Source organism: Oncorhynchus mykiss, chromosome 8, assembly GCF_057628025.1.
Source record: "Oncorhynchus mykiss isolate SJ-2025 chromosome 8, ASM5762802v1, whole genome shotgun sequence".
Lineage (NCBI taxonomy): Eukaryota > Metazoa > Chordata > Actinopteri > Salmoniformes > Salmonidae > Oncorhynchus > Oncorhynchus mykiss.
The window spans coordinates 33,557,450-33,577,588 of record NC_143029.1 but is presented as its reverse complement, the minus strand read 5'-3'; the positions used below and the strand labels follow the sequence as shown (position 1 = coordinate 33,577,588).

The 20,139-nt window shown below is 43.3% G+C and overlaps 1 protein-coding gene across 1 annotated transcript in view; it reads left to right on the top strand.

Moving 5' to 3' along the window:
• Positions 1–7,891: 7,891 nt before the first annotated feature.
• Positions 7,892–20,139, top strand: part of LOC110529821 (leucine-rich repeat transmembrane protein FLRT2) — a 32,789-nt gene continuing 20,541 nt past the window's right edge. Inside the window, exon 1 of the mRNA XM_021612380.3 lies at positions 7,892–8,329. The gene's annotated coding sequence lies outside the window, so the exon portion shown is untranslated. The remainder of the gene's footprint in view (positions 8,330–20,139) is intronic.

Here is a 20,139-nt window from a genome sequence, read left to right as displayed (position 1 = left end):
CGAGGTCGATAACATTTTCGGCCTTAAAACAATCTCAAAACGTTCACTTCAGATCGCCATCGCAACTCAATCACCTCTCTACCAATGCTCTTCAGCAGCTGTGTGCAAGGTGCCCAATTTCAACAAGTGAGGTTGTAGATACTATGTAAGTTATAAAGTGGGTGCATGCCTCATGAAGGTGTGGCTACGGAAAATATTTGTCAAATGGAAGTAAATCACTCAGGGATTTACTCAACCTCTGTATCACTGCCAGCTAGCATTCAACTCAGTGATAGAGAGAGAGAGAGAGAGAGAGAGGGAGAAAGAGAGATAGGTGAGAAGGAGAGAGAGACTAGGTGGAGGGAGGGAGAGAGGGAAATAGAAACAGATTGGTGTGAGGTAGAGAGAGAGAGATGGGGTGAACAGGGGGAAACAGAAAGAGAGAGAGGAATAGAGATAGACAGAGAGAGAGAGGGAGACAGAAGGGGGGAGGTACAGATGGGTGGCTAGCCAGAGGTGATGGTTATTCACATCTCAGGCCTCCATTTTATCATATTTCTATGTTTATTATTCCACTTCTCTCTCTCTCACTTTGTCTCTCTCTGGTCTGCAGACTACAGACAATCTCAAAAGCTTATGTATTAAATCTATTGCAGCCACTCGGATATCATTTAAGATTTCCCATAGTAATGACGTGTAGAGTAGCCCTCAGATTGAATTGCAACTACACGTTTATTGAACTGGTTACTGTCAGGGCAGGGCTGTTGTATAATGTCTATTATCAGGACCTTCCTGTAAGCTCATCTCCATAGTATGCTTTGTTATTGTTTCAACTGCTGATTGCCACTTTAAAAGGGATGCATTCAGTCATATCCTCCATATATATATATTAGACTCCGTGCTGATTGGAAGAAAAGGGTAAAAGATTGAGCTCAGGGAACGAGAGCCAAGTCAGCATTTACTCACTCACTCAAGAAATCATGGAACTCATTTAATCAAAGTGTAAGATCGAATTCTGGAATGAGCACGACTGCAACTCCTTTTAGGTTATTTTTCTGCTGCATCCCAAAACAAGAAATGAATATATTCCAGTTTAATAATACCTTGCATTGATTATGCACATGCTCCTCCAGTAAGTTTATTTTTTCAAATAGATGGATTTTTTTATTTTATATGTCTGGTTTTTCTGGGGGGGGGGGGGGGTTAAAAGAGCAGCGCTGTCACATCCCTTTTGTGAGACACGCACGCACACGCACACACATGAACACACATGAATACACACACACACTCCCACCCTGCCACAGACACGCACACACACCCACACACATAACCTCCGGCTGCCCCGGGTGCATCTATGAATATTTTAGTGAGTCAAATGGATATCATATCTGACTGAGTGGACCTGGTACAGGCAGTAACACCACAGGTGGGGCATAAGCAAGAACCAGTACACAATGGCCAGGCCTTGCTGCAGGGTTCAAACAGTATTTTTTTAATTTTTTAAATTTTAGCGTTTGTCTGAGCTTGGCCTGGAGTGATAGATGGGCAGCGTTTGGAGTTTTTATGACAATTTCGTTGGTTCCATTTCGCCAGACAAGCTCAATCAAGTCCTTAAATACTATTTGAACCCAGGAATGCTGTCCATGTTAAGATAACACAATGGCTATGTATCAGATGATTCTCTGGCCTCGCTCACACGGAGGAACACATCTAGAACAGGATTGGCCCTAAAGCCTTTACAGTACAGGCAGTTTCACACAAACCATGCATTAAAGATTGTACTTTTTGCAATGTAATTTTTATGAAAGAGAAATGCACAAGGAGGGAATGTGATACTTTATTTGATAATAGTTTCCTTAATTTTAGGCAAACGGGAAAACTACACTTTGTAAACTGTAGCCCAGACCTTAAACTCGAGGTCGTACAAAAGCGCAGCGTCAATTATTTGGATATGAGAGGTCCATTATTCTTGGCGGAGGACGCTGAATCTGTTCATGGTTCTTAACTACAGTGACACAACAGAGTTGACAATGCAGCACTACTCGTACTTCTAAGACATCCTCATCTCTTTTCTCAGAGAATTCACCATGTTTCATCACACTGGCTCGCTCACACACACAAAGACACTGCAACACGAAAACTAATATGAGTGACATTCCAGTCGCATACAGTATATGCCTTGCGGTCCTGCTGAATTTCCAGGGAGCATGTACTGTCTGTCTGCCGTTAGTGTAATAACTCATAAAAACCTCTCACCACTGCTGGTAAAGACATTTCTAAAGTAAATGTGGCTCTGGTTGACACCGCAATGTGTGTGTAGTAGGACCGTTGTCAACATGGCACCGCCTGTCAACGTACTGTAGTCATCCTCAGTGTCGCCACGGCACCGCGGTGTATTCTAATCTCTTCTGCAGCTTCGACACAGCAATGAAAACAGTGTGACGCGGCGAACGACGTGTCTGTGTGCTACTGTTGAACATGATGAGGCCTGATGAGGAAACGTCTGGACCCAGTTTTAGAATGCTAGTTTGTGTGTGTATACTGTGTGCACAGCCACGGGAAGTAGGGGTGCTGAGGGTGCTGCAGCACCTCTTTAAAAAAAATCGCAATTTTTATTTATTTATATATATATATAAAGTAGTGCACTGGGCCTTTACAACTCCTGCTGCAGACCGATATAGCCGGGAAAACCATTTTCTCTCACAAAAGTAGCGCACTCTGCCTTTCCTACCCCTGTATTCAGGGCTGGTCCAGGCCATTCTGAGACAAAAAAATAACTAGAATAAAACTAGAATAGTTCTAGAAAGTAAAATTATGTTGAAAACATGTCTAAAATATGTATTTCCTAGACGTGTAAGTTGGGTTCAATTTAGGTTCTGAGTAAAAGGTGAAAAGACGTGTTTTCCGGACGTTAAAATCAGGTTAATTTTCGGTTCTGAATGAAAGAACAGCCCAAAAACCAACATCCGTGGACGTGGAAATGGAAATTGAGGCTGGTCTGGACTGAACCAAGAAAAGACGTCCAAAAGACACGCACCGTCGGTCCGTGCATGTTTACTTGGGTGTAGCCTGCCATATCAGCCTGTAATGGAATTTTATGAATGCACATCTGTGTTAGGCCTACCATTTGTTAAACAGGCTGTTGCTTTGGCTTTATTAGCCCTAATTCCTGTAATCAATTTGGCTATTTAAGATTGAAATACCAGCTAACCAACTTTATCAGGAGTTATCCAGAGCCTATTTGAAATGTGTTTACACACTGGGAAATGCATGATAATTTTTTTTTTTTTTTGGTATGATCAGCTCATCAAAAATATACAGATACAAACTTGAAACCACTGATCATGACAATTTATCCCATGATGTGAAACTCCAGGACTGCAGTTGTGAGTAGCCTGATTTTGCATTCCATATTGTCCATTTTACATTGGCCTGTCCTGTTTTTAGGATATATTGTTTGTTAATAACAGGGCAGCACATTTTGCACTTGATTGTGCCCCATTTATATTAGGCTTTTTGACCAGAGAAACCTGCGTGATGAAAAAGTGTCTGACCGTCTCATTACATTGTCATCCATTTCTCCAAGCTGTAGGCTACAGAAAAAGCGACATGCTCTTTCTTCCATATACTATATCTGCAACATGATATATGATAGATCATTTTTTTGACGGAAGGTTGGTGGAGTGTGGCAGCGATGCGTCTCTCCAACAGCTTGTCCGCTGGGAATGGACAAGCGGAAATATTTTGCGGCCCTTGCCGGCCCCATTTTCTGTGTGGTTGGAGATGCGTCTTGGTCAGTTTACCTCAGAAAAATGGCACCATGATCAATCTACCACCGTAGGCGGTCGCCTAATCCTGCCTAATGAGTGATGCCTGTGTTAGCAGACCAATATATCCTTCTGCAGCACGGGAAATATTTATCTGCTTCACAAAAGTAGTTCACTGGGCCTTTACTACTCCTGTATTAGGGGACCGATACAGACGTCTGCAGTGCGGGAAGAAATCCCCACCCCTCATTCCCATTACCCCCAACCCCAAAGATCTTCCCGCGGCTATGTATGTGTGTTTGCATGTGTGCGTGTGTGTGTGTATTCGGACTAAGGTGGGGGGTAGTGTTAAATTGATGAGGGATAGGGCTTAGGCATGGGTGTTGCGTGCTGACTAGAGAATCAGGAGGGTTTTCTTTTTCAGTAGCGTGCCACAAACAAGTTTACGACATATCCATTCCATATGGTTCGTCCAGGAAACAACCTTTATCAATACCGTTAAGAGCACGTCAAAGAGTGACTTATGGGCCAATGGGAGCGAATTTGAAGGTACATTGTCCAGGCAGATCGCTCAACGATTGCTTCGAAATTGGACGTCTGCCTATCTCCTGAGCCGCTAGGGGCAACAGTCGGCGCTATTACCATTAAGTAGGCTTGGGTTTTGCTGGGGCTTTGTGGATGGGTGTGGCGGATGAGCATAATTCTATGAATCTGAATCAGAAGGCTGTGTGTTCAATCCCAGTGGTAGACATTTAAAAATATATATATTATTTTAACCCTATCCCAAACCTTCACGCTGACCTTAAACATTCGGAATGAGTGCCTAAACGTCATGTTTTAAACCTATCCAAACCCTTTACCCTTAAACTTCAAATTTGACATTTGGAGAAACGTCTAATTCTGCAGTGAGACTGTGAGAGGTTGTTGACATTGTTGGTGACGTTTAACAAATAAAAGAGGGAGTAAAAAAAAGATGGAAAGAAAAACATTCTCAGGGGGCCCCGTTGGCTTTCGTACGAAGACCATATGCCTCCTCGGCCTGTCAGGAGAGAATCGAGATGGCGGTGGGCCCCTTTGGGGTTCGTACGAAGACCAAATGCCTCCTCAGCATAGCAGGGAGACGGTGGCCATGTTAGCGGCCACGTGTCCAGGTGTTGTCTTTTAATTGGCATTTCCGCAAGTAATAAAGATTTTAATTTGCTCTTGCTTTTAAAGTGCTTTCATGCTGTCTCCAAAATGCGGTAATTTGCCAGGCGTCCCGGGCAGGGTAGCAGCGGCCTCAACCCTGCTTGCATTGGTGGAGAGGTGCGCGCACACACGCATGCACATACGCACACACACACACACACTCTCTTCACTTAAAGGTTGTGAGCTCCCGGCGAGAGGCCACTGTCGGGGATTTCCAGGAACATGTTTTCACTTAAGACTCAAAACACCATAAAGAGAGTTAGTAGTTTGCACAATAAACGTACACTTTCATTTCATTTTGAGCCCTTCCACTGCGGTTTCAGCTGGTGGCTTTATGTTTGTAATGTATAAGAGAGCTGGGGGGCAGTGTATAAAACAAACGTTTGATAATTTGAGGTTATGGAATTTCCTTTGATGTGTGCAGTGGGGTTTGTTTCTAGTTGTTGGACAGAGATAGGGAATGTGTTTGTTTACCCAACATCAAACCTTTGCTGCTTCCTATAAACCAAGACAAAACACTTTTGTTTTCATCCCAGTTTAATAATTATAATTTTAAACACCTTTAGTGTAAGCAATTTAAACGGGAATCAGGCCCACAACATGTTTATGACTTCTCACCATAGCAACCTGCCATATCTAATCTTAGTTAGTTTGAAAGCTCCCTCTCTCTCACCCTTCTAATCAAGATTCAGGAAGGAGATAGGTCTCCAATTACTTATATGCTAATGACCTGAGAGTAAATATACAGGGATGTTATTATTTAGGGGGGGGGGGGACATTTTAAAAGTTATTTTCCTGTTTATGTAGTGCGGATGCCTAGGGGACATGACCAGAGCCAAGTGTTAGTAAGCTGGGCGTGTCGGGACGTGTAACACCGACCTGACTCATTTGGCTGAGACAGATCAGGTGATTCACCAGAGGATTAAACTCAACCTCAAGTTCAACCTGTCAGGCTGTGACAAGGAATTAACATAGAGTACAAACTACATTAGACCAACACATAGCTAGGTACTGAAAACGGACTCAAAACTAAGTTGACACTCAAACAAAGGTTTTTAGCATCCAAACTATATTCTGAGAAACATGCAGTTCAAAAATGGCAGCAATTAGACAAAACATGGCTTGAAAAGTAAGAAGAAACCTTAAGTGAAAAAAATAAAAAGCTTTTTATAACTTGTTTTATGCCTGGCACTGTTTTTAAATGTTAGACCTCCCCTGTGCCTATCGGAATTCCAGGAGCAGCAGCATCGCCAAAGAACACAAAAACAAGCTGTTCGCTATCACCGCATTCCCATGGGATTGGACCCACCAGGGTGTGCCCATCCCGCACAAACATACACATACACACTGCACGCCACACTCACACACACTTCCATCCCGTAATGAGGTGGGAGTTTACAGTCCCAAAAGGCCTCAGAAAGGAGGCTATCTGTGCGAGCGATTAGCCAGTCCCGCTCTTGAATCAGCCACAAGAGAAAAAGGGATCAAGATTCCGGAGATGTGGGATGTGGGGCCTGCAGTGTTCATTCACACACTTCCTGTGAAGTTCCCAGAGGCTCTGAAGCAACGCTGATCTGGCAGTTCGAAGCTGAAACAGCAACAGCAGGCAGGGAGAGTAAACAAAGCCCTGAAAAAGAAACAAATAAATGCTCCAACCCCCTGTTACCAGCCCAGTAAATTATGATTGTTTTGGAACTGATATGGGATGAGGAGTTAGTTCATTTAAGTTTTTTTCAGAAACCAGTTTGTTCCTTTCCTAATTGGAAAGTTTTGTATGGATTTAGCCTGAAGAAAATATGACTAACACCAACAATCTCACACCTCTGTCCTCTCTCCTCAGGTGGAACGGAGGAACATAAAAGAACTATAGAAATCATCTAGTTAGACAGGAGAGGCCCCAGTTCCAACAAAGCAGGCGCCTGTCATTTCCCCCCTCGAGCATTAGACAGTAAAACACACACCTCGGCTGCTGTCTCTGTTCAAAGCACAGAGCCTGTGCAGTTTCTGAGCGAGGGGTAAATCGACAGTGGGTTCGAGTGCTAAATGCGCTTGCTAAATGCGCTCTGTCCTCATGTTCATAGCCTACAGCTCTCAATCCACCTGGGCGCTCCTCTAGCCCTGCGGCATGTCTGACTCCTGGCCCTTCTAAGGAACTGTACGTTATGGATGGCCCTCCCTTCAGTAAAATATATTTTTACCCAACCCTCCCTGCACACGCAAAAAAAGCCAATAACATGTCTACCATTTACGCTCTCTTCTTGTACAAACCAGAGCCTTAGGTATGCACTTTTAGAAGCTGTTCTTCTTCATGTCAGCATTACATGGCAACGTAGCAATTTTGATTGTGCACAGGGCTGTGGGCTAGTAGGTTGTGGGTTTTGACGACCGCCTCGGACAAGAGCAGGGGGGAGAGATCTTCTTTGTAGGAGAAAAAATATACGATTCATGCATTTCGATGTAATTTCACATGAGCAGGTTGACGACTATTGGGATGAATCTTGTCCCGGAGGCAGAACTGAGCGATTTCTGCATTGTAAAAATGATCTGAGCATGCACTTTGTACAGTATAACTATAGGCATTCTTTCATTTTATTGAGGCCACAGGCACAGGGTGCACCTGATATTTCGCAACCAGCAGAGAATCAGGGATGAGGGGCAGAATTGGGCAATTTAGAAATGTAATCGATTACAAATTACATGACCCTCTACTAGACTAGATAAAAAAAAATACTAAACCCTTCCCCTGACTGAAATTGGAAAAACATGGCCCTCCCCCATTTTTCTCCAGGGCCCAGTTCAGAAATGTCAAACAGTCCCTAATTCCTCTTTTTTTTTCTCGGTGAATCTCTTGGAACTCCCCCCCATCATTCCCCTGATAACTCCCCCAGGTGCCCTCTGGTGCCCTCTGACCTCTCCATCGCCTCTGCCTCTCCGTGAGCCTGCTCTCACATTCCTCCAAGACACCCCAGCCCTGAAACACGAGACCACGGTGAGCTCATCGCCACTCTCAGGAGTTAAACAACATAACAAAAAAAGACAACCATTGTTGGACGGGTTCGAACTGGTTGTGTGTGTCGGTGTGTGAAGGTTCAGGCTGCTCAGGGGTTAAGTTACATACACTCCTCACACAAGAGGAGGAAGCGAAACGACTGCCGGCGTCCTGCTCTGTCTCTCTCTCTTTCAGCTCTTTCTCTCCTCTCTGACTGGTGCCTGTAGTTTCCTCCCGACATACGTCTGCCGCTTGCTACATGCTGCCCGACAGACACTGTGCTCTTTTAAGATAACGAGCCCTCACTACCCTGCCGTCCGGGAGCTGTCCTGGGATGCGTGTGTAACTCCGGGAGGTCGCCGCTCTCTCTCTGACCCTGATTTGACCACCAGCTGCCTCAAAAACGGTAAGAGCCCCTCTTCTAATGAGTGTCTGACAACATGTGAGAGAAAGTGAGAGAGAGAGAGAGAGAGAGCGTGAGAGACTAACAACACCCCACAGCACTTAAAGCAAAGCTCCAAACTCAAACTCCCTGGATCTTTGTGATTCAGGCTGAGATAGCTAGGAGAGCAGAGAAGACACACTTAATCGGTGCAATCATAATTAAACCAATCAGTGCGTCTGCATAAAGAGGTAGAGTTTGAGCGAAGGAAGAACGTATTCCCGAAAGGGAGCAACTTGATCTGAATACAAGGAAGCTATTTCTAAAATGTAAATGGTGCTATTAGATACAGTAGTCTATGCATTTTTAAGGCATTGGAGAAAAAAAATCCAGTTAATTGACTGTTGTACAATTTGAGCTATGTATTTTTGGCCAGTGAAACTTGTTTGTGTAGTGTTTACTACGATCATTCCCTTGTGAAACGTTTCAGAAAGATTGTAATGTGTTCAGACAGAGCAAACCTAGAATGACTTATGGTATTTTTATAGCCTGATAAAGTAGGGTATTATTCTGGGAAGCTGAGAAAGACAGGCTCTTAGGAGTAGCCTGGAAATTGTGAAGATAATGGTACATCGTAAAAGCTGGTACACACTTTTGATGTCTTGTTTAAATATTTTTGAATCACTTTCCAAATGAATATTATAAAATATTTGGTGAGGCGTAGCAATAATTCACTGCTACTTATCAGTGAGAGGTGTTGTTCATTTAATGGGCTTTTATCTGTTGCATTTGACAGGATCTGACTGTTGTATACGCTGACGTTAAAATCAAAATGATCAAGAAAAACGTTTAGACGCATTAGCCCAACCGTGGAAGAGCTCTGGTTGTGAATGAATTCAAAAAAGGATAAAAAGAGGATAGGATTTGATTTTAGATACCTTCTTTTCACACTCTGTTTGCACTGGGGGTTCTCATACCGTTTTAATTTCAGTGGAAAAAGCAGGAACTCAAGGCCCTTGCCAAAACTGCAGTTTGATTATTGAACAATTATTGATCAAACCCAACAATATTTTTATAATACTACCATGTACAATTGTATTATCCCTCCCTTCAAATAACATATTTCTTCAGAAACCAGAACTCTATTCACATACTATTTAATCATGATGTAACTATGACATCAGAACAACATATTGCTACTTGCTACGTGATAGGAGCATCAGGTTTGGTAGCAGGTTTGATACCACTACAAAGAACAGTTACAGGTCTCCACATAGAATACATCATACCAACCCTCGCTTCAGGTGCCTCGGTAGTGCATGACCTAAGTCTCCATCAGTGTCTTGAGTCATATGACTGTCGGGAAACTCAGTCATGAATCAAGCATTGTCTAGAGCAGCAACTTGGACTCAGGGCACAGCCCAGAAATGCAGGTAGGGAGGCCAGGGAGAGCAGAGCATACATGGCAAACTGAGAGCCTGGCATAAGGAACCGTACTGAGTTATAACCTACTGCCTTCGACACTCACCTTCTTCTGGGCATCAGAAAAAGGGGGAGAGAGAAATGGCCTCCCGCAGACGATAGAAAAATAGAACCAAATACCAGCGGGTAATGTCATTAGTGCTAAAGGAATGGATCATGTGTAATTGACCTAAAAAGTCTATATGTGGAAAAAATATACTGTACTCGAATTTGTGAGCTAACTTTTCCTTGGAACTTGATGACAGATTCATGTAAATAAAATACAAAAGTTGTGTGTCTGAATAATTGAAAAAGTATTATCCTAAGATAGTGCATAAGCATAGTACGATATATCAAATAGTTTGATTATTTACATTTTCACCATCGGCCACATTTAATTAGTTCCCCCTGGGCACATACATCAATTCAATAGCTAGTTTTGATTTACATTTGCTTGAGTTGTCAATTAATGTGAATTCAATGAACAAAAAATGTCACGTGTCATTGGATTTAGGTTCAAAGTTGGGTGAGAAAAAGACAAAACTCCCATATGTTGATGACTTTCTTCAAATCCAATCGGTTATCCACATTGATTTAATATCATTACATTGCATTTTTTTTGTTTGGAATGACATAGACGCATTAGCGTCTTTGATTCCACCAGTTTTTGCCCACTGGGTTGTTTCAAAATTGAGCCCAATACCAGATTAAAAAAATATGAATTTTGTTTATTTAGACGTCAATGATTTTTATTTATTGATAGGATTATAAAAAAAAAATAAAGATGAATCTATAACACAAAAACATTATTTTATCTGATTCTAACCCACTTTCAGATGAATCACTTAAAATGGTTTAGCCTTCTCGTGATAACTGCGCCGTGTGCGTCCTCTCTTGGCTGGAGCATGGATATCCAGAGAGCAAAGTAGTTTGTGACTGACTGATTTCTGAGAGTCATTTTATTGGCTGTGAGCAGCAAGGCTGGAAGGGCCATTGTTGTTTGTTTTGGAACGTTCAGAAGGCGGCCAAGAGAGCACTCCGGAGCTCCGAGCTGCCAGCAGCCAAGGCTTCCCGCGCAGTCTCTCTCGCTCTCGCTCTCTCTCGCTCTCACTCACAGTCTCTCTATTTTCTCCTCTGTCCAGCCACCGTCACAGTGGACTCATTTAACAGGCATCACGTCTCTGACCACTGCCCACCGACTCCCCCTTCATGCCTTAGTGCCTCTTCCACTCTCAATCAGACAGTAAACCATCAGTCATTATTCATGTTGCTGTTGCAACATCTATTCCATTCCATTCCATATCATTCATTGTGGATATAGTCTGAATTCATTGAGGTTTAGTCAACAAATACATTACCACATATCCAAGATAAACTTTGTGGACCTTGTGCAAGCCTGGCAGGCAGATCTCTTATCCATGTGGCCCGTGATATGTGTGTGTGTGTGTGTGTGTGTGTGTGTGTGTGTATTGCTTTGGCAGTAGCCCAACAGAGGGCTGTAGGCCTGGGCAGCAGTGTGATCACCTCTCTGCCTTTTATCAGCCAGAGGGAGAAAGTACTCTCCCCTCTCCCTGCCTATCTTCCAGCAGCCAGTAATGCCAGCCAAGCCACTCACATTTTCACATGACCCACAGACCTGGCCTGGAGCAAAGCAAGGCTAAACTATCATATCCCACGACACACCTTATTTTTGATTGTCAAAAAAATTGACAGCCCTCCAGCTAAACATCTGAGAGAAAGCTTTTGACAAGCCAACTTATCTCAGGCTTAAAAATCAGGTCCACAAAACTGGTTGACTGGCTGGCCTCATTCATATTCTGTCAGAGCTGTTCAAACTTAATGAGTCAGATGTGTTTTTGCTCCGAGAACGGAGAGAAAGTGCATGTGTTTGAATAATCCACATCAAACGAGGCGCTATGTCAGGGGAGGGTTACGCATATATTTTCCTAGTTATTCCCATCCAACACCAGTAAGCAGGACAGGAGCAGCGATGAGAGGAAGAGGTATTGTTTTGATCAGGCAGTAGGAGAGGCAGCCAGGACCAGGATGTTGTTTTCCTGCATGGGGCAGCTAGGACATATGGAGGATATTAGGCTCTGTTATTTTTCTCTCTCAGCCTGACACTGCAGCCCTAGTGAAACATGACTCAGGATGAATGGGTCTTTTAGACCAGTGTCTGTACTGAGATTTTTTTTTTTTAAGAAACACACGCATGAACGCACGCCCACACGCACACACACACACAGAGAGCTATCAGATACCTCACGCTGACCCAGCTCTGCCTCTCTCCCCTCCCCAATCCTTTTTTGGTGGTTTCTATTCCCATAATGTTATCCCTGATAGAAGAGAAGAAGAAAAAACATCCTTCTGTCTGAATACAGATAACCACAGTCAGTCAACGTCTTGTTTATCTATATTCCTAAAGTAGGCTACCATCCCGAATCGGCTAGTTGGACTCAATGAAACAAAATGCGGCCACTAGGGGGCCCACAACCATTTATTTACGAACTCAATCAGGAAAAGTGGAATACACAAGGTGTAATTTCAAAAATCTCTGGTGCATCAGCAGTTTTCCATTTGTTATGTCAGTCACTCAGTTCTCCCATGTCAGCAGTGCTCTGCTATATGCAGAGGGGGTCCAGATTTAGAGTGAGGGGCCAATACGCAGAGGGGGCCTATACGCAGAAGGGGCCTATTCGCAGAAGGTGCTCCCAATCCAAATCGCTCTTAGGGGCCCCACACCGGCTAGAGGCGGCACGGGTTTAGGCCCAGAAGGGCCCATATTCAGAGCCCCTTTGTTTTGATTTTGTCTGAATCGCTGCGGGTTGGACCTCCTTATTAGATTCTGTCTGCGTTTCCACTTGCGGTGCAGACAAGCCTCTGACAGCCTTTATCCAGTTACATCTGAGCCCAACAGCGCTGGGGCTCACTTTTATTCTGCCATTATGAGGGCAGAGGGCTCCTAATGCATATCGCTAATGCCACCTGGAGTTAGAGCAAACAGGGCTGACTGCCACACAGCAGGGCTCCAACGCCACGGCAACAACCCACCGTTTAAACTCAAACAAACTGCAGCCAACCAATCAGAGGGAGTGTCTCAGCCTTGGGCTGACCAGGGTGATTTTTAGCCAGTGAGAGTTATAGAGACATATTTAATGGGCTTACTTGCATCTCTCTTGGAGGGTACAGCAGATCAGGGCTGTCATTTGCTGGAATGTTCTTGTTGCTGGGAGTTTTTTTTGTTGCTGCATCGCGTGATGAAGTAGTTAGACTACACATGTCAAGGTTCATCTATCCCTGTGTGTGTGTGTGTGTGTGTGTGTGTGTGTGTGTGTGTGTGTGTGTGTGTGTGTGTGTGCGTGTGTGTGTGTGTGTGTGTGTGTGTCTACGTCTGTGTGTATGTTCAGTCAGACAGTACAGAGACCTGTAGTTCTGAAATCTGTATCGTGTCCATTAATTCAGCTCATTCGAGGTGGGATCAGATGGCCTTCCCAGAATCCCCCATGGACCCCGGCGTTTCTCTTTGAGGGTGCCTCGTCGTCCCCACATGATACAGGATTCAATTTCAAACCCCTCAGCATATCGCCCAGCAATTGCTTTCTACTGCAATTTATTATGGCACATTAAAAGATTCCAAGAAGTGAGTGAGTTTGTGTTGGCACTAAAACAATGGTGGTCAGTTACTTCTCCTTCACACTCAGCGTAGCTAGAAGAGTCACCCTTTTTTGTTTCTGCTGAGCTCTAGCTGTTGCAACATCAAGCCCCTAAAAAAAATCTGTCTGTTGCCACTTTTCCATAACAATATCAAAGAAGAGGAGATGGCTGTGGGCCCATTGGTTGACCTGGTCTCCTGGGGCATATAGGCTTACCGGCTCAGAATATACACTGAGCAGCATCAAAGCCCAGAGCACTAAGGCTGATAGCTTGTGGTGACATTGCACTGTGGGACTGAGGCAGTCTCGGCCACCATTACACGTATGCCCTGGATCAGCCAGTTAGAATCAATTTTCCACCCAAGATGTCTCCCTGCCTCCCACATGTTGTTGAAGCATATGGCCCATTGAAGCAAGAGGAAAGACAGACAGAGGGAAAAATAAGTCCAGTGGCACTGCTGAAAAAATACAGACCGACACTAGCCTACAGGAAAAGTGCACTAAACTGAAGGAAAAAAACTATTCAAAAAGGCAAGAAACAGAAGCAGTTTTTACTAAGAACATTTAGAGCAAAAAAAGGTGAATTCCTACTGGATTAAAAATTAAAAAGTTTTGTGTAAAGCCACATCATGATCTACTAAACCCTTTATCATCTCCATACAACCACATAGGCTGTGAATTTCAACACTACTTCTGTTGTAGCTATATTCAGAACATAGGACTGTATCAATTCAAGATTTCTCATTGGTAGGTCTTTGCAGGTCGACATGACATTCCTGGGCGCGTCTGTTTTGTGCCGCGCTATTTCAAATGCACTCATGAGTGGAATTTGTTTTGCTTCACTTGAATGTTGCAAGTCAAATGCCATGGAAAAGACTGCCTTTAAAACATGCTCATCCTGGGTGTGGTACGTCAATGAAAAGAAATGTGACTGTGTGTGTGTGTGCGCATCTCTGTAATATGGCTTGGGTTTGTGGATGCGCTCCCGCGTATGTGCATGCTGATGTGCCTACATGTGCACGTGTGTGTGTGTGTGTGTGTGTGTGTGTGTGTGTGTGTGTGTTTGTGTGTGTGTGTGTGTGTGTCTTGACATCTATATGTAAAAGCCCATTACGCAGGGGAATATGTCTATACATGGAGACAATAGGGGTCAAGTGTTCTCCTTTTACACAGAGCAAACGCTCACTCAGGGAGAGGAGATGAAGTGTTGGCCCTGAGAAAATAGTCCCCCAGTGTCTACTGTCTATATAGGCTACAATACCAAACCTGTCACTGGAACCAGATTAGAAAATGATGAAGCTTGAAACGCCCGTTGAATAAATGTATAAGGCATTTTAGTCGATATTCTTCAAGAATCAATCAATTAAATTATCGAAACATTTGCATTTGACCATCCCCCTTTGTCATTTTTTTAACTCCCGTATATAAAAAACAGAATCTCTAGAATTGTAAAAGTATTAGGATGATAGGAACATTTTACTGTAGATATACAGTAGCTGCCTCTACATTAATGTACTTGATTAATAAACAATAAAAGGAGTTAAGCAATCTAGACACACTACACAGAGAGACGTCTGAATCCAAATTAGACTGAAACTCCACATACTATATAAAACAAATATAGTTGACATTTCCCTTATAACTAAGGAAATACAACAACAAAAAAGCATTTACAGTATCTAGCCCTTAACTGAGGACAAAGGTGTTCTTTTTTAAATCCTTGAACAAGAAACAGATTACGAGGTTTGGACGTTATTCAACAAACACACCGCTAATTACTCCATCAATTAAAATCATTAGCGTTTTTGACACTACACATTGAAGTGCTCATTACTCGTGCTTTAGGTTAGCATGAACAAATGTACCAGTACACTGGAGTATGCATGGTAGTATGTTTTTCTTCTCCGACGCATCCAACACCACCACAGTTTTTCTCTGCAGATGTTCACAGCCAAAAAAGAAGAAGCCATATCAACAACCTGAACATTCTCCTGCTGTCACAACAGAAATCTCCATAATGAGATATAATAAGCTTTAGGGTTTTGGCCGAGTACGCCACGTATTTTTCTGTTACAGACTCGCATTAACTCTCTCCATCTGCTAACACTCGTAGAGTACTGCGAGCAGCTCGGTTTTCCTTCCATTCTCCGGTATTCTACCATGGCCTGGTGGAGAGTAGGGAGAGTTATGTGGCTGTTGTTGAGTTGTGCTGAGTTAGAGCTCCGGAGTGAGCGGCCTTGGACCCTGTTCCGTTGGAAGACTATCAGAGTGCACAGTCATTAGAAATCCCTCATTTTCACTCCACAGTGTAAAAGCCAGAGTGGCATCCGCCCCAATAAGCCCAGCAAAAAGAATCGCCTCCATTGGAGGAAATTGGCTGTGGGTAAAGAGGGAGAGTTTGAGGGTGAAGTTATTCTTTGGTATTTATCTCTGGCTCTGGCTGGCTCGGTAAACAACGCTAGGGAAGAATCAAGTCAGACTTTTTTTCCCCTGTAAGTACTGTGAGTATTAAGGAGGTGACAAGTAGCTTTCATAAAATCCCTTAATGACCACAGAAAGGATCCCTGTTGAAATGTATATTTTCATTCATCAGGCCCTATCCTATGGCACTATTCTATAGGCCTACTGTGTATCCTCGACTGAGGCCATACTTTACTATGCAATTTACTGTAAACGGCTGAATGACAGCTATATCAAACTAATTGTTGTGTTGTTTTAAAAGCTGATTGTCTAGTGACAGGAAATGTTTTTATTAATCTAGGCTTTATAGTTTTTTTTTTTACAACTTCTTTATCTGGTAAGAAAACAGGTGTTGTTTGCATTCAGAATGTATCTTCTCTGAAACCAGAGAAAACACTGCTGATTGATCTCAGTTAAATGAATTCCCGTTCACCTGATACTAATCCAGTAGATGATTTAATGGTCTTCCCGAGGGCGTTTTTCGCAAAAGAGCGTATTCTCAATCAACATGCCTAGAGACACTGATCAACTCACGACACAGAAGGTCAATTATGTGCTTTAAACCTTAATAGACCAATGAACTACTTGTGAAAGGGAACCTGATCCTAGATCTATCAACTTCTCGGTGTAGAATTACTGTATTATGTTAGCTTCAACAGAGCCAATACTATAGGCTCTCATTGTTGAGTTAAACTGAACAAGTGAGTAATGGAGCAGTTGGCCTTTGTTCTACTTGGGGGGGGGGGGGGTGACAGAGGAGGGAGGGAGGGTATGGGTAGATGTTTGGCTACGCAGAGCAGGAAAAAAAACGCTGCTGCATTGACAAGAGCGAAAGGGTGTAATTGCTGCCTGGGAAGGGGAAGTGTGAGAGAGGGAGAGCAAGGAATTACCTGACACTCGGTGTGTGTGTGTGTGCCTGACACTAGGCTGTTTGTAATTAAATGCTGTCAGTGGGCCGGATAGGTCGGAGTGCGTTGTGAGATTAGTAGGCTCAACTGGGCACGCTCAGTGGCGGTCCTGTTTGCTCTACCTCACCCTGTCTTGTATCAGTGTAGAAGCCAAAAAAAACTCCAGCAAGATAAGTGACAGGTCTCTCCTCCTCCCTATCACCATTGTGATCTCTCTCTCTCCCCCCACCTCTCCCTATTCTTGGCATAGTTCAACTTGGATTCCTCTCTGTAAGAGTAATAACAATGACTTTCTGACTGTGTTACTGAAGTGCTCTGATGAATGCTGGGGAGTTGAAAGCACTACTTTCTCTGACACCTGTAGACAGTGGTGTGTGTGTGTGTGTGTGTGTGTGTGTGTGTGTGTGTGTGTGTGTGTGTGTGTGTGTGTGTGTGTGTGTGTGTGCAAGTGTGTGTCTTAGCACTCATCTGTGTCTGTGTCTGTACGTGTGCATGTGAATGAGTGATTACCTGTGTGCACGCATGCGTGCCTGCGTTTGTGAGCTTATGACCCATACCCAAACTGACACAATTCAGTTGGCCATTCTTCCTTTTCACGTAATCTCGTTCCTCTACTGGTCGGATGAGCATAGGGTTTCATAACGCAAGATGGAAGAGATCCTGTCTCTTGTCAGAGATAGCACTCATCTGAAACAATGTTTCAGGTGATAATAAAACAGGTTTAATTGAGTTACTTTTCCCTCAACTTCTTTCTCTGAGTTTCTAGCAAGTCAAGCTAGTTCACACAGAGCAGCTAATGATAGCTAACTAATTAAAAGCTAGGCTAGGTTGAAGATGGTGTAGCTACACCTCAAACAAATGTCATGACCATCACAAGAAACTTTTCCGAATTAAAACGTGAGGCTACAGTCATATAATATAATTGGCTTTAACATCCAATGTTGTACGCAACGGACTGCAAATTTGGGATGTGAATGGGGCGTTACATTCTTGCATGCGTGTGTATGTGCAGACAGCATAAAGGGCTCCATTTATAAGCTATTCTTGTTAGCCAATCAGTTGAACTGGACCGAAGCCAACGCTCAAGTCCTGAGGTGGGTTTTCTAACACAACCCCTGTGCCACACGACAGTTACCGTTCCCCCAACAAAGTCCAGACATGCACAGATAGCTAGAGAGGAATGTGCTAACACTCTCCTTCCAAAAGATACATTTAAGAGGACATGGTTTGATCCTACATCTCTTTGGCAAACTGCCTCCCCCACAAAATATCTCTAAAACACTTCCATGTGCACATCTAGAGCATTCCCCTGTTCTGACTACCAATCCCAGGCTTTTCACCTCAGTCACTGGACGCCCAGGAGAAAACAGATACTCATGAGAAATACCTGCTCACTCTAATTGGGGGAAAGGGGGATATATTCAACTGACATGTGTCTTCAGTGGGTTAACTGCCTCGCTCAGTGCAGAACGACAGATTTGTACCTTGTCAATTCAGGGATTGATTCGATCCAGCAACCTTTCGGTTCCTGGCCCAACACTCCTACCTGCCATAACAGTTTCGATTAACGCCGGGGGAATTTTTGACATGCCTCACACGTGTTGACTATTGTTTTCGATTTCTCAGGGAAACAGAGCCAAGGTTGTTTTATTACAGTCATAATCTCACACTGCAGACATATCCGTGTGTTAAGGGGACTTTAGATGCTTTAACAACAGTTGTTGGGCAGGACAGACCTCGATGTCAAATAAAAGTGTCGGATCTAAGGTCGTGGGGAGAACAAAGGGGTTCACTGTTTGTGGGAATACCACTTCACCGTTTCGCGGACGCAAACCTACCGACCTGCGGTTTAAATTAGTTTGTCTTTGCCCTTTTTTCAGTTTGTTTTCCTCGTGCCTGCTGTTAATGTGAATGTGGTTCAGCAAAACTGCGGCATGCACAGCGAAATTACACACACTGCTTTGACAGTGCAGTGATCACGCTAAAGCCACCCTAAACCACCACATTAATCACAACAACAGTCTCGACAAGTAGTTCGGCATGACAAATGTGTGTGTGGGCAGTGTGTGCACACGCACAGCAGGGAGCACATGGCGCTTAGTATATGCACTACACACATCAAGATTGTGTTTAATCAGAACCAGGCTTGCTTGCTGTATGTGGCGAAACATTGCATAGAACACGTGGGTTGAATGGCACGACCATACAACAAAATCTGATTCTGTTCTCAGGGTTCTAAGTTCTCAGGGTTTATTTTCTTTCTGACAGATCACAATAGTACACAGTACTAGCAGTAAATACACCACGCAGAACAAGGATGCTGCTGCATCTAAATATAACACAACATAGTCTCCGCTCCTTTTGGTGTACAAGAACATGGAATTGATGCATGAATTTCTTAGCATCGTACTCCTAAATATATGATTCAATAGGGAAATCAAGGCATTTCAAGGCACACACTAGAAACATCGGTTTAGAAAGTGAAAAATTCCTTGACAAATGTCAATATGCAGAAATTGCTCCACAATTTCCTGTTTGCTAAAATTCGAATAGTTCGCCTAATTTCAGTTTGTGACAAAACAAGCAGACGTGTAGAGAATCATTGTATAATCTAAAACACAAAAAATATTGTATTTCCAGCTGTTTGAAGCTGGTGTACAAAACGGAAGAACGGAAAGCATAGAAATAGCGAAAACATAGAACAAATCACCCGCTTCTTAGACTTGCGGTCAATGAGAATGACCGATATAGAACTCAAAGTTCTATGTGAATTTGGTCTGGTTGTCCAAAAAGTTACATATTGCAGCTTTAAGTTCGCAAAGAAAATGAAATGTGACAAAGCTAAAGAGTTCAGTCTTGCTTCAGACAGATGGAAAATCTAACTAATGGAACTGCCCCCATGGGCAAAACCACATAACATTCATATCAAAGCCAATACATCTACCACATGAATTTCTAACCATGCAATCAGGGCCTTTGGCAAGTCAATGAATACTGTTGATCAGCCAGACGATAAGGGGAACCAACAGTGCACTGGAACTTTGTATGAAAGCAATGTTCTTATGAGTTATAAGACTGTTGATATCAGACCTTAGTTATAGGAATATTGTCCTATCGCAAATCTCTGCAATTTAATCTAGGAGCAACAAATCAAACCCATGACTGGAAGAAAAAAAGGGAGAGAGTTTAAACCTCCAAAGAGTTGACAGTCCGTATCATTGACAAGATTACATTGAGTATCTGAGAGGAAAATCAGTACGTTGTTGCTTTGTGTTTACCTTAACCCTACACAACTGTAACAACATACTAATGGTATTATCATTGCTGCCACTGCATTGCAACGTTCCTTGTG